General features: G+C 34.6%; 1 pseudogene; it reads left to right on the top strand.

The window, feature by feature from the left end:
- Positions 1–11,647: 11,647 nt before the first annotated feature.
- Positions 11,648–13,316, top strand: LOC119677932 (annotated as a pseudogene).
- The last annotated feature ends 1,608 nt before the right edge of the window (positions 13,317–14,924 follow it).

Genomic DNA, 14,924 nt, shown 5'->3' on the forward strand with positions numbered 1-14,924 from the left:
TAGAACAGAATGGATGAAGCGCTTAGGAGTAGTTGGGCAAACTAAATTTATGTTTGCCTGTAACAATCATTTTTCTGCCGAAATGATGTGTTCTGCACGAATTTCTAAATGCGCAATCCCGGACGTTAATTTAGATTTAAGTTATATTAGTAATTTAAATAAAAATGTAATTAACAACGAAAGTAATGTGGAAAATGAAAAGCAAAATCACCTCTCTAGCATAGGAGTTAGTAAAACCTTTGATAGGAGTGAAATTTCTGTTTGTGGAAGAGAGGTCCAAACAGACAATAGTCTTTCTGAAGCAACTCCCAGAAAAAGAAAACTTAACGAAAAATATTCAGAAATTTTAATAAAATTAAAAAAGTTAGAGAAGGTAGTTGAAGAAAAAAATGAAATTATTAAAAGTAAAGAAGTAGAAATTAGGAAAAAAAATGAAAGTTTAGAAAAAATTAAAGAAGAGAACAAAGAGTTGCTTTTAAAATGTAATACTATTGAAAGTGTTACAAGCAATTTAGAAGAGAATTTGATAGATGAGCTTTGTAGCAAGCTTCCACAAAATATGCAGGTATGTGTAAGAAATTGTTTTCGAAACAGTAATCGTCATTCACATGGGTATCGCTATGATTCTAAGTTGAAAACAATAGCATTAGGAGTTTATTTCCTTTCACCCCTAACTTACAGACATTTACGCTTAAGTTTTAATTGGCCATCAGAACGAACCTTACGAGAGTTCGTCACAAGTTGGCCCAAGTCTCCAGGCTGCACGCATAGTAGTATTAAAGCTTTGGAGTTACGAAGTCGTGGCTTCTCATACGAACAAAGATTCGTTTCTGTATCCTGCGATGAAATGTCTTTGAAAAGTCACCTTCAGTATGACAGACATAATGACAAAATAGTTGGGCTTGAAGATTTTGGTGGTGAAGATCGTACTTGCAAAATTGCAAGTACTGTCTTGACTTTCATGGTACAAGGAATCGCAGGAGTAAGATGGTCTCAGCCTCTTGCATACTTTTTTGTAAATGGAAGTTGCAAGGGTGAAGTTCTGAAAAAGTATGTTATTGAAGTAATTCAACAACTTCAGGGCATTAATCTTTACCCATGCCATTTCGTTTGTGATCAGGGTAGAAACAATATTAAATTAGCTAAGTTATTAGAAGTAGATGTGCATCACCCTTTTTTCAATGTCAATGATGAAAAGATATTCTTTTTTTATGATGCACCCCATTTGATAAAAAGTACCAGGAATTGTTTAGAAAATAGCAGTAATAATGTTATATTTAATAATTGTAAAGTAAGTTGGGGAGATATTGTTCATTTTTTTAATATTGATTCAAAATCAACTATTCGATGTGCGCCTCACTTGACAAATGCACATATTAGGCCCAATTCTTTTCAAAAAATGCGTGTCAGATTTGCTTCTCAAGTATTTAGCAACACAGTTGCATCAGGAATGAGAGCATTGTGTAAATCAGGTTTAATTGATTCAAGTAATACGAGTTCTGTTAACACTGCTGAATTTGTTTTGTTTTTTAATAATCTTTTTGATGTATTCAATTCAAGCAGCATCAGTAGCTTAGGACTTAAAAAAGGCTTTTGCGGATCAATTGAACAATTGGATTTTCTGCAAAAAGCCGAAATTCTTCTCAAATCCATTAGATTTGAAGACAACGAAGGTAACAATATTGTTAAGAACTTCTCTTTTATTAAAGGGTGGCTTCTCAATATTAACAGCCTTCAGCATATATGGCAATATTTAGCCTCTAAGAATTTTCAGGTTTTAATGACCAGGAAGCTTTGTCAAGATGTGATAGAACATTTTTTTGGACAAATACGACGTGGTGGAGGCAATTGTGCAGGCATCACTCCACATTTATTCACTTGCCTTTTTCAGAAGAGATGGGGATTAAGTTATTTGAATTGCATAGTAAATGGCAATACTGAGCAATTAATTGAATTTGACTGTCCTTCTACCGTAGGCCCTACCATTAATTCATTTACTCCAATTTCCCCTGATCAAAGTTTAGAAACTGTATGCAGTGATGCATTAGTGATTGACACGTTCTGGCAGGAGTCTCATATGATTAGAGAACCCATGCACTGTTTTCTTCATTGTTTTGATTTTGATGTTGATATTGATATGGATGAACGTATATTCCTTAGCAGAAATGCATTTATTTATGTATGCGGGTGGTTATACTTTAAAATTTACAAATCACACAATTGCCAAGCTAACCTACCCTTAGCAAATGTTCTTTCATATGAAAACTTTTTTACTCTTGAAAAAGAGTTTGATAACTGTAATTTGGTGCAACCTCCTAAATATTTCGTAGATTATATTCAAAAATTAGATAAAGAATTTTGCAAACACTTTAATAGCAGTTACCAAAAAATAGGTATAGCACAATTTTTATACCAAAAATTAAAAAATATACGTCCATATGTTTGCTGTCAAAACTGCAAAACAGACAGTGTTTTAACTCTTTTTATAAGGGTACGCATATATTTCCTGTTAAAATTTTTTAATAGGGTTCTGAATACACCTGACTATAGGCAAAAGCTCTTGCGTGTAACGCATTTATAGGCTTAGTTTTCCACATGATATTCAGTTGACTTTTACATATAAATTAATTTTTTAAATTAAATTTTTATTTTAATAATTTTTTTGCTTTAAGTTTATGTATATTTAAATTTGCAATTAATTTTTAAAAGTATTGTAATTATTATTCTGTAAATTTTTTTTTTTTTGTAAAAATCTGTAAAAAATTATAACGAATAAATAATGGTGGATATGCCTCTTGGGGAACCGGCACCTAAACTCGGTAACGCACCTTTATGCATACCTCTTGGGTGGTGTGGAAAATGCATACCAAATCTTGAACTTTGGTCGAATAAACTACATAGCTAAATAAACTAAATGTAGAAATAGGAAAATACAAGGAATGTAAAAAATTTCTTATGGTTCTTTTTTTAAATTTCCACACAATAATAATGAAAGAAAATAAATTTTCATTTAAGTTTTATACATATTTCTAATATAACAGTTTAGCGAAAGTATTTTACTATTTATTTTAAAATATTAGTAGGTGTGCATTTTATGTTCACATTGAGATAAAAATATTTAAAACATAAACATAAGGCGCTACATGATAATAATCATATCCCAAATAAATTTATGTTTTTAAGGTCATTTAAATACTGAAGAAAATATTCATATATTCTATACATAATCAACACAAATAAAATAAATATGTTTTTAATTTTTATATTATGTAAAAATTTATAATATTCATCAAACAGATGAACTAAAAATGTATAGCATATATCTCGTTTAAATCTTGCATTAATTCTGGTAAATAATCAAGTCTATTTCATTTCATAACAATAATAAATTATGTAAACAACTTGTACTTCTTTTAATTAAACTTAGCTAATATTTTTAAATACTTTAGTATTTATATATAAATATATTTTATAATCATAATATAAAATTAAAATATTAAAATTGTTAAATTTTATATAAAAATATATCTTCATAAGAAAAAACTCATAAATCGGACAATGAATGCGCATGCACCCACTCTTATCAATAGATTTTTCGCTACTGATCACATAGTAATGTACGTAAATTAATAATAAGTATTATTCACCACATACATTTAGAGCGAATGCGCGCACATCCTCCCTTATCAACAGATTTATTGTTACTAATCAATTAGAAATGCATGCAAGGCAATAATACGTACCACACATTTAAAGGGAATGCGCGTACACCCTTCCTCATCAACATATTTTTTGGCACTAAATTTAAAAATTAAGTCTTCGCAAAGAAACACAATTTATCATGGATCACTTAAGTGCTGCCGTATAAAAAAGTGAATTGGTAGTAGCTTCAATCTTTGTTATTAATTTCACATCAAAACGGTATTTAATGCTATTATATCAAAATTGTTTTTGAAATAATGTTTTACACGCTCAAAAAATATTTAAGAAAATATAACTTATTAAATAAGAAATATTCAAAACTGTTCTTTTTATTTAATTAAAATATTTATATACTTTAAAATTCATATGAAAAAAGCAACAAAAATTAATTTACTGAATATATTGTTACGTTTATTCTAACGCTTCGTTCGATAACACTGGATCCTGATAAGTGAATAATATTAAACTTGTATTAATTATAACCGTTATTTATCTTCTGAAACACACACAACTTTATTGCTTAAAATAACCAACCACTGTATTCTCCTAAAAATTCCAACCATATTTAAAAAACTTATTTACTATCTAACTGACATAATTCAAAATTATCTCAGTTAACTTAAATCGAATTGTATCTTCGCAACATTGCCCTCCACCTAAACTTGTTCGTCCCGAACAAGTGTCACCATATCTTCATGACAACGCGCCAACCGTTCCAAATGAACTACTTTCATCTTAGATCTTCGTCGATCTGAATGCTGGATTCTATACACCACGTCATTTATTCTTGTTATAATTTTGTACGGTCCTTCCCACTGTGATTGTAATTTCGGAGACATTCCCTTTTTTCTCTGAGGATTATACAGCCACACCAAGTCTCCCACTTGAAAACCTTTCGAGTTCATCCGTAAATCATACCTGGCTTTCATCCTGTCCCCGGTAATCTGAAGCCGTCTTCTGATGAATCGATGCACCTCATCTAACTGCGCCCGTTTGCCGTCAACATAGTCGCAATATGCTGTTCCACACGGTGGTGTTACCCCGAATTTCAAATCACCTGGTAACCTCACGTCGGTGCCGAAAACAACCCTAGCTGGAGTAGTCGATGTAGACCCGTGCCGTGCAGACCGGTACGCGAGTAAGAACATTGGTATGTGTGTATCCCAATCTTTCTGATTTCTGTCCACGACCTTACGAAGATACTCGTTCAAGGTCCGATTGAAACGCTCCACCATACCATCCGATTGGGGGTGTAAAGGAGTAGTACGAGTTTTATGTATACCCAGCACTCTGCAAACTTCCCTAAAAATGGTCGATTCAAAGTTCCGTCCCTGATCCGAATGAAGCTCCAAAGGCACGCCATACCGCGCAACCCAATTATCCAAAAAAAACATTGGCGATCACGCTAGCTTCTTGATTAGGAACAGGATACACCTCTGGCCATTTACTAAAATAATCCATCACAACCAACACATACCTATTTCCTCCACTGCTCAAGGGAAAAGGCCCAGCGATATCCATCGCAACTCGTTCAAACGGAGCCCCTACATTGTACTGTTGCATTTCACCGTGACTCCTCCTACCTGGTCCTTTCGAAGATACACATGGAACACATTTCCTTATAAAGTCCGCAACAGAGTCCCAACAACCGACCCAGTAAAAACGTTTTTTAATCTTTTCCACAGTTTTTGTTACACCCAAATGACCTCCACTAAATGTACTGTGATACTCAGAGATTATTTCATTGATACGGGACTTGGGCACTACTAGTAGACTGTTAGTCGATTTACCATCCTCACTCTCCCAAGATCGATATAAACAACCTTCCTTAAGGTGTAAACTATGCCATTGCGCCCAGTACGCCTTGCATATAGGACCCTCACTCGCCATTTGCTGCCATTCCGGTCGGATGCCCTGTTCTTTCCCCTGAATTACCTTTACAAGGTCTGTATCGTCCAGTTGCGCCTTCCGTACTTGTTCACTGGACCAGGACTCTTCTGGAAGAACATTTACAAGACAAACATCTACCATGTGTTCCTTGCTTTCAGCCCGTGAGCACTGTTTACACTCCGTATCACAAGGACGACGTGACAACGCATCAGCATTCCCATGATAGCTTCCCTTACGATGTTCAATAGTAAAATCATAGCTCTGGAGGCGTTCAATCCATCGTGCTAGCTGGCCTTCCGGATCCTTAAATCGTAACAACCATCTAAGTGCCGCATGATCAGTTCGGAGAAGAAATGTCTGACCGTACAAATATTTATGGAAATGCTTCACGCATTCCACTATTGCAAGTAGCTCCCTCCTCGTGACACAATAATTCGCCTCCTGTCTTGATAAGATCCTGCTGTGATATGCTATAACCTTTTCCTCGCCATCAACTAACTGCGACAGAACCCCACCAATTCCACAGCCACTCGCATCCGTATCCAACACAAACGTTTTTCCAGGTATTGGATAAGCAAGAACCGGTGCCGAACAAAGCCTCTCCTTGAGCTGTCTGAAAGCCTCATCTTCTACCTTACCCCATACGAAAGGTTGCTTCCCTCTAGTTAACAAATGTAAACTGCTAGCCACATTGGCGAAACCAGGCACGAAACGTCGGTAATAAGTACAAAACCCTAAAAAACTCCTCAATTCATGTAGGTTTCTTGGCCGCGGCCACTCCTTCACCACCACAATCTTTTCGATATCTGTATGCACGCCTTCTGCGGTTACCCTGTGTCCAAGATATTTCACTTCACGTTGAAAAAGTGAGCACTTCTTCGAATTTAACTTCAAACCTGCAGCGTCCAGTCGCTCAAATACTTCCTTCAACTTCCTCAAGTGATCATCAAAATCATTTCCCATAACAATTATGTCATCAAGGTAAACTAAACATGTCTTCCAGTGCAGACCTTTTAAAACTCGCTCCATGAGACGCTCAAAAGTGGCAGGTGCATTGCAGAGACCAAACGGCATAACAGTAAATTGCCAAAGCCCATCACCAATGCTAAATGCAGTCTTTTCCTTATGTTCCTCCTCAAGTTCCACTTGCCAATAACCGCTTCGTAAATCAAGTGTTGAAAACCATTGCGCACCAGTTAACGTATCGATGGTATCATCAATCCTGGGCAATGGATAGCTGTCCTTCTTGGTCACATCATTCAACTTGCGATAATCTACGCAAAATCTGGTGCTTCCATCTTTCTTCTTCACTAACACCACTGGCGAACTCCATGGACTCGCTGACGCTTCAATAACACCCTCCTTCTGCATTCCAACCACTAAATCGGCCACTTCATCTCTCTTTGCAAAAGGAACCCTTCGTGGTGGCTGTCGTATAGGTTTGGAATTTCCGGTATCAATTCCATGTTTTATAATAGCAGTTCTCCCTTTAGCTGCGAAAATGGACCAATGGTTGCGTATCATCTGCAACGCCTTGCCTTTCTGGCATAAGGTGAGTTCTTTAGTCCAATTTTGTATCTGTGATACTACTTTTTCTTCCTCCACAGGTGCTTTTGTTTCCGTAACTCCCGACCTTCCATCGCAATCAGTAACCACTGCAACTTCCTCACACTGACAAATTACTGCACCTTTCTTTATAGATTTTGGTACCCCAGATAGATTCATAATCCGTATTGGTATACTGCCATCGTCATTCGGATGCACCAAAGTTCGTGCAAGTACGATATTATCGACTCCGACATTTTCCATGGCTTCTACAATCCAGCATCTGTTCGTCCTATTATTCGCGTCTAGTGTTCCCCATACAATCGCTTCTGAATTTGCCGGTATTCTCTGTCGCCGATTCAATCGAACCTGTCTCACCCTATCGCAATGCTCACTGTCAGTATTTAATGGACATTCCATTACAGCGCTCCGTAGGATACGTTGTCCTAAGTCCAACGTAATTCCATGGGCAATCATAAAATCTACGCCAATTATGACATCATCAATAATATCAGCAACAATGAATTCATGTTGCAGCTCACAGTCACCTATGGTAATAAGTTTAGTGACCCTTCCAAGTATCGGTGCAACCTCACCCGTCGCAGTCCGGAGTTTAGCGCCAGGTAATGACTCATATTTCCCTGCCACTCTACTCTTTATTATTGAATGAGATGCACCTGTGTCTAAAGTCAAAATGTACATCTCATCGTTGATTTTGCCTTGGATAGTTAAACTGTTGAACACTCGTTTCATTTGTGAGATGAGGATGGGGGGGCGCTCCGCTGTGAGAACCAGTCCACGCCCCTTCGAACTGGCTCGTTTCGGTTTAACGAAGACCTATCCATCACTTCGTCCACCCCGATTCCTTGGCCTTGATGTGCCTTTTCAGTCGGGGAACTCGATCGACTGCGCTTACGACGTAAACGGCATTCACGTGCCATATGTCCAGTTTTGCCACAAGCAAAACATTTGCCGCTGAACTTATTATCATTTTTCGTCAAAGCAACTTTTAACTGACGCATTACTTCAACCAAATCCTCCGCTTCAGTTTCTGCTTTTCGAACCTTTGCTATGGGTCGACACATCAAACCGGCGGCCTCGTACGTTAACGCACTGCCAACTGTTTCAGCGTAAGTTAGCTTTGGAAACATTACCACCTGCCGCCTGGTTTCTGGATCACGTATGCCATCAATAAAAACATCAATTTTATTTTTTTCAATGAAGTCACTAGAACTGCCAATATACGCTAAATTGCATAAACGTTCGATATCCGCGGAATATTCCTGAAGACTCTCGCCAACCCGTTGTACTCTTGCCTTCAGTTCTACTCTGCGTAGCGGTGACATAAAATCGCTGCCATACCTACGCTTTAATAAACCAATTAACTCGTGGTAATTTTTACGTGCCTCATCAGGAATCTGTTGTAGCACCTCTGCCGCACTGCCCTTTAATGCCACAATCAGCGCTGCCGTCTTCTCATCTTCACCCCACCGATTTGCAACAGCAGTTGTCTCGAACTGCAACTGGAAGACTTCAAACGTTGCGGTTCCATCAAACACCGGTGGTTTTAATTTTACTTCCCCAGTCTGGCGAATACTCGCTAACGAATGACGATTCGACGACAAATCATCTAATCGATTTTCTAACTGATATACCTTCTTATTTAACTCTTGGAAATTCTGGTTCGTTTCATCAACCCTTTTCGACAACTTTTCTTGCGCATCTGCTGTTATCTCGGCAAGTTGGCTCAACCCTTTTTTTAAATCTTTGAGTTCACATGAAGTCTGCTCTGCATTTTCCTTCATCTGCTGCATCATCTTCATCATAAGCTCCATCATTTCACTATTACCCACCTGTTTAACTTCTCCCGCTACAATTATCTCTTCAGGGAATTCTTCCACTTCCGCATTTATACCGCTCGCCTCTAAAGCCTCACGCAGCCTTACTTGCAACTCCGTCTTAACACCACCTGTGCTAAGCCCCAGCTTCTCCAGTTGCCGCTTTAATTGCACTACGGTTAACTGTTCAAGCTTAACCATTTTATTTATCAGGATCCCACTTCTGACACCAATGTTACGTTTATTCTAACGCTTCGTTCGATAACACTGGATCCTGATAAGTGAATAATATTAAACTTGTATTAATTATAACCGTTATTTATCTTCTGAAACACACACAACTTGATTGCTTAAAATAACCAACCACTGTATTCTCCTAAAAATTCCAACCATATTTAAAAAACTTATTTACTATCTAACTGACATAATTCAAAATTATCTCAGTTAACTTAAATCGAATTGTATCTTCGCAACAATATATTACATGATTAAGTAAACTAAACTGATTTAAATTAATTGATTTCAATTATTATATATTAATTTATATATTTATTTATTATATATTATTTGTTACAATATATATTTTGTTTACGTAATGTGATATTATTAACCAAATAAGGAAGCATAAGTTTTTTATATTACTAAAAAGTTAATATATGATTAGCAAGTAGCAGCAAATTATTATACTGCAACCCCAAAAAGAGAGCAATTTGATGTTATCGTGGTAAGATCACATATATTTAATACGTGTGCCAAAATGTTATAAAAAATAAGTTTTCAAAAGCAATTTCAAATGCACTCTCACGAAGTGGGCGGAGTTTCCGTTCTTGTAAAGATATTCTTTGATGGCAACCATGCAATTTGAGCTGCTTATTAGATAAGCGGTTTCAAAAAGGTTGGACTAAATAAGCGAACAGTGTTGTTCTTTTGTGATGTGCTTACAAAAGACAACGCCTAATATTAAATAAATCTCTCAACAAATTGTTGTTGCTAAAACTTTAATATTTAAAAATATATACATATATGAAAATGTTATAATATGAATTCTCGATGTAAAGATATTTAATAAATTTATATATATTATTTGACAATTTGCATATTATATTAGGGTGTGCGCCGCACACCTCCGCACCTTAGAGCAGTCGTCACTGCTATTCAAATGTTCGAGAGAAACACTTGTCTGAAGACACTCGAGTTGCTTAAAGATTTTCGAGCTGCTTGCATAGAAAATCTGTTTTATATATTATATAATGTTTGGATAACAAATATATAGCTGTATAATAGCAAAGGCTCGAACAATTATGGTGTTCCAACGTTTTCGTTTGCATTGCGTACATGGATATTATATTATATATTAAAATATTAAACTTTGTTAAAAAATAATATGATTTTCTACTAAATCAGACGAAAAATAGTAAAAGAGCTTTTGATGTTTATAAAAAAAATTCTAGTGAATTTTGCATCAATATCCATAAAAGGATATTAATAAGGTCTGGTTAAAAGATCTGTCGTAGTTATCAAAATTCCCGAGCTTTCGAACTTTGTTACTTTCATAAAGAGAAAACTTATAAACATAAAACCAATATTTTAATGATGATTAAAAATGTTTTAGTTGTTAAGTAACGTAATATTAAAATCGAAGATTTTTTTATGTTTATATGACATAAATGAAAAGGCAGATAAACTCGCAAGAAGAGGCGCGGCTTCAACAAAAATAGGCTCAGAACCTTTCTGTGGTCTAGGTAAAGAAATTCTGTCCATTCTTTTGAACGGCACAGAAGAAAAAAAAAGAGAACTCTATTGGGAAAAGCTACCAAGACTATCACAATCTAAAATGCTTTTAGGAACTTAGAATTTAAGCCGCTTCAAGGATTGCATACAGAACAAACAATGATTTGCCTAAGAATTATTACGGGATTACTAACCGGTCACTGTAGATTGAATAATCATCTAACAAAGTTAGAAATCTGATCCAACTTAGACTGCATATATTGTAGAGAAGAGAGAGAAACTGCATACCATGTGCTAGGGGAGTGCAAGGCAGAGATGCACACCCAGAAGAAACACATAGGAGGGTATTTCATGGAACATAGGGATTCAAGACTATTCCGACTAAGGAGGACACAGATCTTTAAGGTTGCAGTGTACTATTCCTTTTTCATAATAATAAATTTAAAATATATGACTTAAAATACAAAAAGGATGTGTGATTACATTACGTTTCATTATGTTATACAATTGTCCTCCATTGAAACAAGTAAATCAGACTAATCTAAGTAAAATCTGAAAAGTCATTGCGCTTGTAGTCTACTTAGATTGTAATGTTGCTTCATATCTAAATATATAATCAGAAAAATTGTAATTAAGAAAATATTTCTCAATAGTTTATTATTGTATATTTGTACAGACTTCTTTATACATTAATATATATTTCAATATCACAGAATTAGTTGTCCGATAGTTGACTCTAATGATGTACATACACATATTTAAACATTTTTACAATGCAATGCTGATTAAATTAAACACAATTTAAAATTATTTTGTGAATATGATAATAAAATGATAACACAGTTTTAAACTTCTATTTAAGTGCCCTTTAAGCAAAAATTGCTTATCACTTTGTTTTGTTTGAATTCATTTATCAGTTTAAACTGTTACTTTATTAAGAACACATGTCTGGCAATTGAAGATGAAAAACCTGGTTGTACTAGCTATAAGCATTTATATGCTGGCAATAATTGTGGGACATAGTGAAAGTGCAAATATTTTGGCCATATTTCCTTTTCCAGGACCATCGCAATACATTTTAGTCTTGCCATATCTTAAGACTCTAGCAGAGCGCGGTCATAATGTAACTGTAATAAATGCTTTTCCACAGAAAAAACCTATACCAAATTTTAGAGATATATCGGTGGCAGATATTATCAAGCTGCAAGACAGTTAAATAAGACGACAATTAAATTCTAAATAATTTCCGTTAAAAATAGTTTTTTATATTTTAAATTTTTGATTTTAGAGATGATTGAATCTATACAAACAGAACGCAACTTTTGGCAGGAACTCAAATATTTTTCTGATATTGTGGAAGATATTCAATTGAATGTATTAAATAATAAAGAGGTCCAAACACTATTAAAGTCTGAAACTGAAACCTTTGACTTGGTCATTGTGGAAACTATACGCAATGAAGTACTGTACGGCTTTGCAGCATATTTTAATGCATTTCTTATTGGGGTCTCATCTTTTGGCACGGATGTGGAGATTGATGAACTCGTTGGAAATATATCACCTTCATCATATATACCTTCAGTTTTAAGTGAATTTACCGATCGGATGAGTTGTATGGAACGGTTAGAAAATTTTGTAAATAACAACTTACAAATATTACATACACACTTTATACATTTACCACGGCAAAAAAAATTGTATAGTAAATATTTTCCACAAGTTAAAGTGCCATTAGAAGCGGTTCGTAATAATTTCTCATTAATGCTGTTAATCAACATTTCTCTCTGAGTTTTCCGCGCCCCTATGTGCCAAGCATGATTCAAGTAGGTGGTTTGCATATAAGTCACAAGCCATCACCTTTACCAACTGATATAGCTGATTTCATTAATGGTGCTGAAAACGGTGTGATATATTTCTCAATGGGATCTAACGTGAAAAGTAAGAACTTACCAAAAGAAACTATTGATGTCCTTTTGAAAGTTTTTGCTTCCTTACCCCAACGTGTGTTATGGAAATTTGAAGATGAAAATTTAGCAGGCAAACCTGATAATGTTTTTATTAACAAGTGGTTCCCACAACCAGATATATTGGCCCATCCAAATGTCAAGTTATTTATTACACATGGTGGTCTACTTAGTACCATGGAAGCTATTTATCACGCGAAACCTGTGATTGGTTTACCGGTATTCTATGATCAATTTTTAAATGTTGCTCGTGCTGTTAAAACAGGATTTGGTTTAAGTGCTGATTTGAAAAAATTAGACACTCAAAGTTTGCGATCTAAAATTGAGAGTATTTTAAATGATAAGAGTTATGCAGAGAAAGCTAGAGCCATCTCAAATCGTTATCATGATCAACCAATTAAACCCATGGATGCGGCTATTTATTGGACAGAATATGTGCTACGGCATGAAGGAGCTCCTCACATGCGTGTTGCTGCACAGGACTTAAATGTCTTTCAACTGTATTGCCTGGACGCAGTGTGTATGTTAGTAACTGGAACTATTCTGGTCTTCGGTATTGTTATTGGACTTGTAGTCAAGTTGTTAGGATGCGCTCTAAGAAAACCTAAAACTAAAAGAAAATTTGAATAAAAATATAATCACAATAAATAAATAGAGTACAAACAATTGCTCTCCAATAAAAAATACATGTTTCTAAGTTTAAAGAAAAATTATATATATTTTTCGCATTAACATTTAAAAATCAAAGTTCGGGATAAAAGGTTCCATTCTGAAAGGGACTTAATATTGCAAAGTAACAGTTGTATGTTACTAGGTATATCAAGAGGTATTGTATAAATATAAACGCTGCCTTTAGAAGCCACACACTTGATACAGTAAATACAAAATTATGTGTTCTCTTCTTGCTCTTAATAGATAATATTGTATGCAAAACATTAAAATATTCTTTTTACAATTTTTTCAATTATTGGAACCATGACAACAAAAAATACATAAAGGATAGAGCCCTGAAATTATTTGCGAAATCTGACAGACTTACCAACACCGCGTTATCAAATCTCAGAATGGTTACAGGCTCCTCAGGGAGGTATGCAGATCTGAGGTCCATTATTGCTTAGTCTGATGAAGTGATAAACAATAATTCAGTCAAGGTGTAGAGAGGGGTTTTGAGGAAACCTCGAGTTAAAAAAGAGTAAAAGTGCTTAAGTGCACTAGCTTAAAACAGTATAGTCATATTTTGAATAATTGTATTTGTTTTGTTTGCTGACTTTATGATTTCGATATAATACTTTACCGAAAGAAGAATTCAGAAAGGTAGGAAAAGGAAAGTACTTAAAGCATCGCAGCTAACCAAAACTTTTTCTTACAAATCACTTTCAACATCACTTTCTGTGGAGGTAATGATTTTGGTTAAATAATTCTCAGAGTTATTTCATTTTCAAAAGTTGTTAAAAATTGGCTAGTTCTGAACGTATATAACAAATATATCTAAATCAATAAATTAATGGAGCGAGTATTCATTCAAAATGATCTTAGTAATTTATTTGGATAAGGCAGGAGTTGAGTTTTGAATATGGATTATAATAAGCGTTTTAATATATATTGGTGGTGGTTTTTACCAAAATCGGGATAATTTATAGATATACAATATGGCGTCCCGAAATTCCCAGTAGCTTAGGACTTCACTTTATATTACCATTTTTGGATTTATGAATTTGACGGTTGGAAGCATTTTTTTCATTATTATCAATTAAAAAAATTTAATTAAAAATATTATATTCCTAAATAATGTAAATAATGATTCCAAATTATTTTCAAAATTTTATTACTTTATTCCTTCAAGTGCCAACATCACAAAAAATGACCCAGTGAAAAATAATGGAATAGATATGAAAATATGTACAAGTTATAAAAACGGAATATGCAAAATATTTCTATGTTCTTTTTGATGATTTGTTGATGTAGTTGTTCATTTGTCTTTTTGCCCATTCTATCCTTCCTAGCTTCCAGTATTAAACACTGACAGTGCATGTGAAGACGCCAATTGGCAACATGTGTATAATTTTATTTATTTTTTTAAGTATAACAAAATATATACATTGTTAATATATATTGTTAACAAATTATTATCATTATATGCGGAATATTTAATATATTTTGAACTGCATTGAAAAGCCATTTAAGGAAAACTATTATCAACATTAGCAGGATACGATGCAGCTATTTTGAGTACAACATTAGTCAAAAGTAAAAA

The sequence above is a fragment of the Teleopsis dalmanni genome, chromosome 2, assembly GCF_002237135.1.
Source record: "Teleopsis dalmanni isolate 2A chromosome 2, ASM223713v2, whole genome shotgun sequence".
Classification (NCBI taxonomy): domain Eukaryota; kingdom Metazoa; phylum Arthropoda; class Insecta; order Diptera; family Diopsidae; genus Teleopsis; species Teleopsis dalmanni.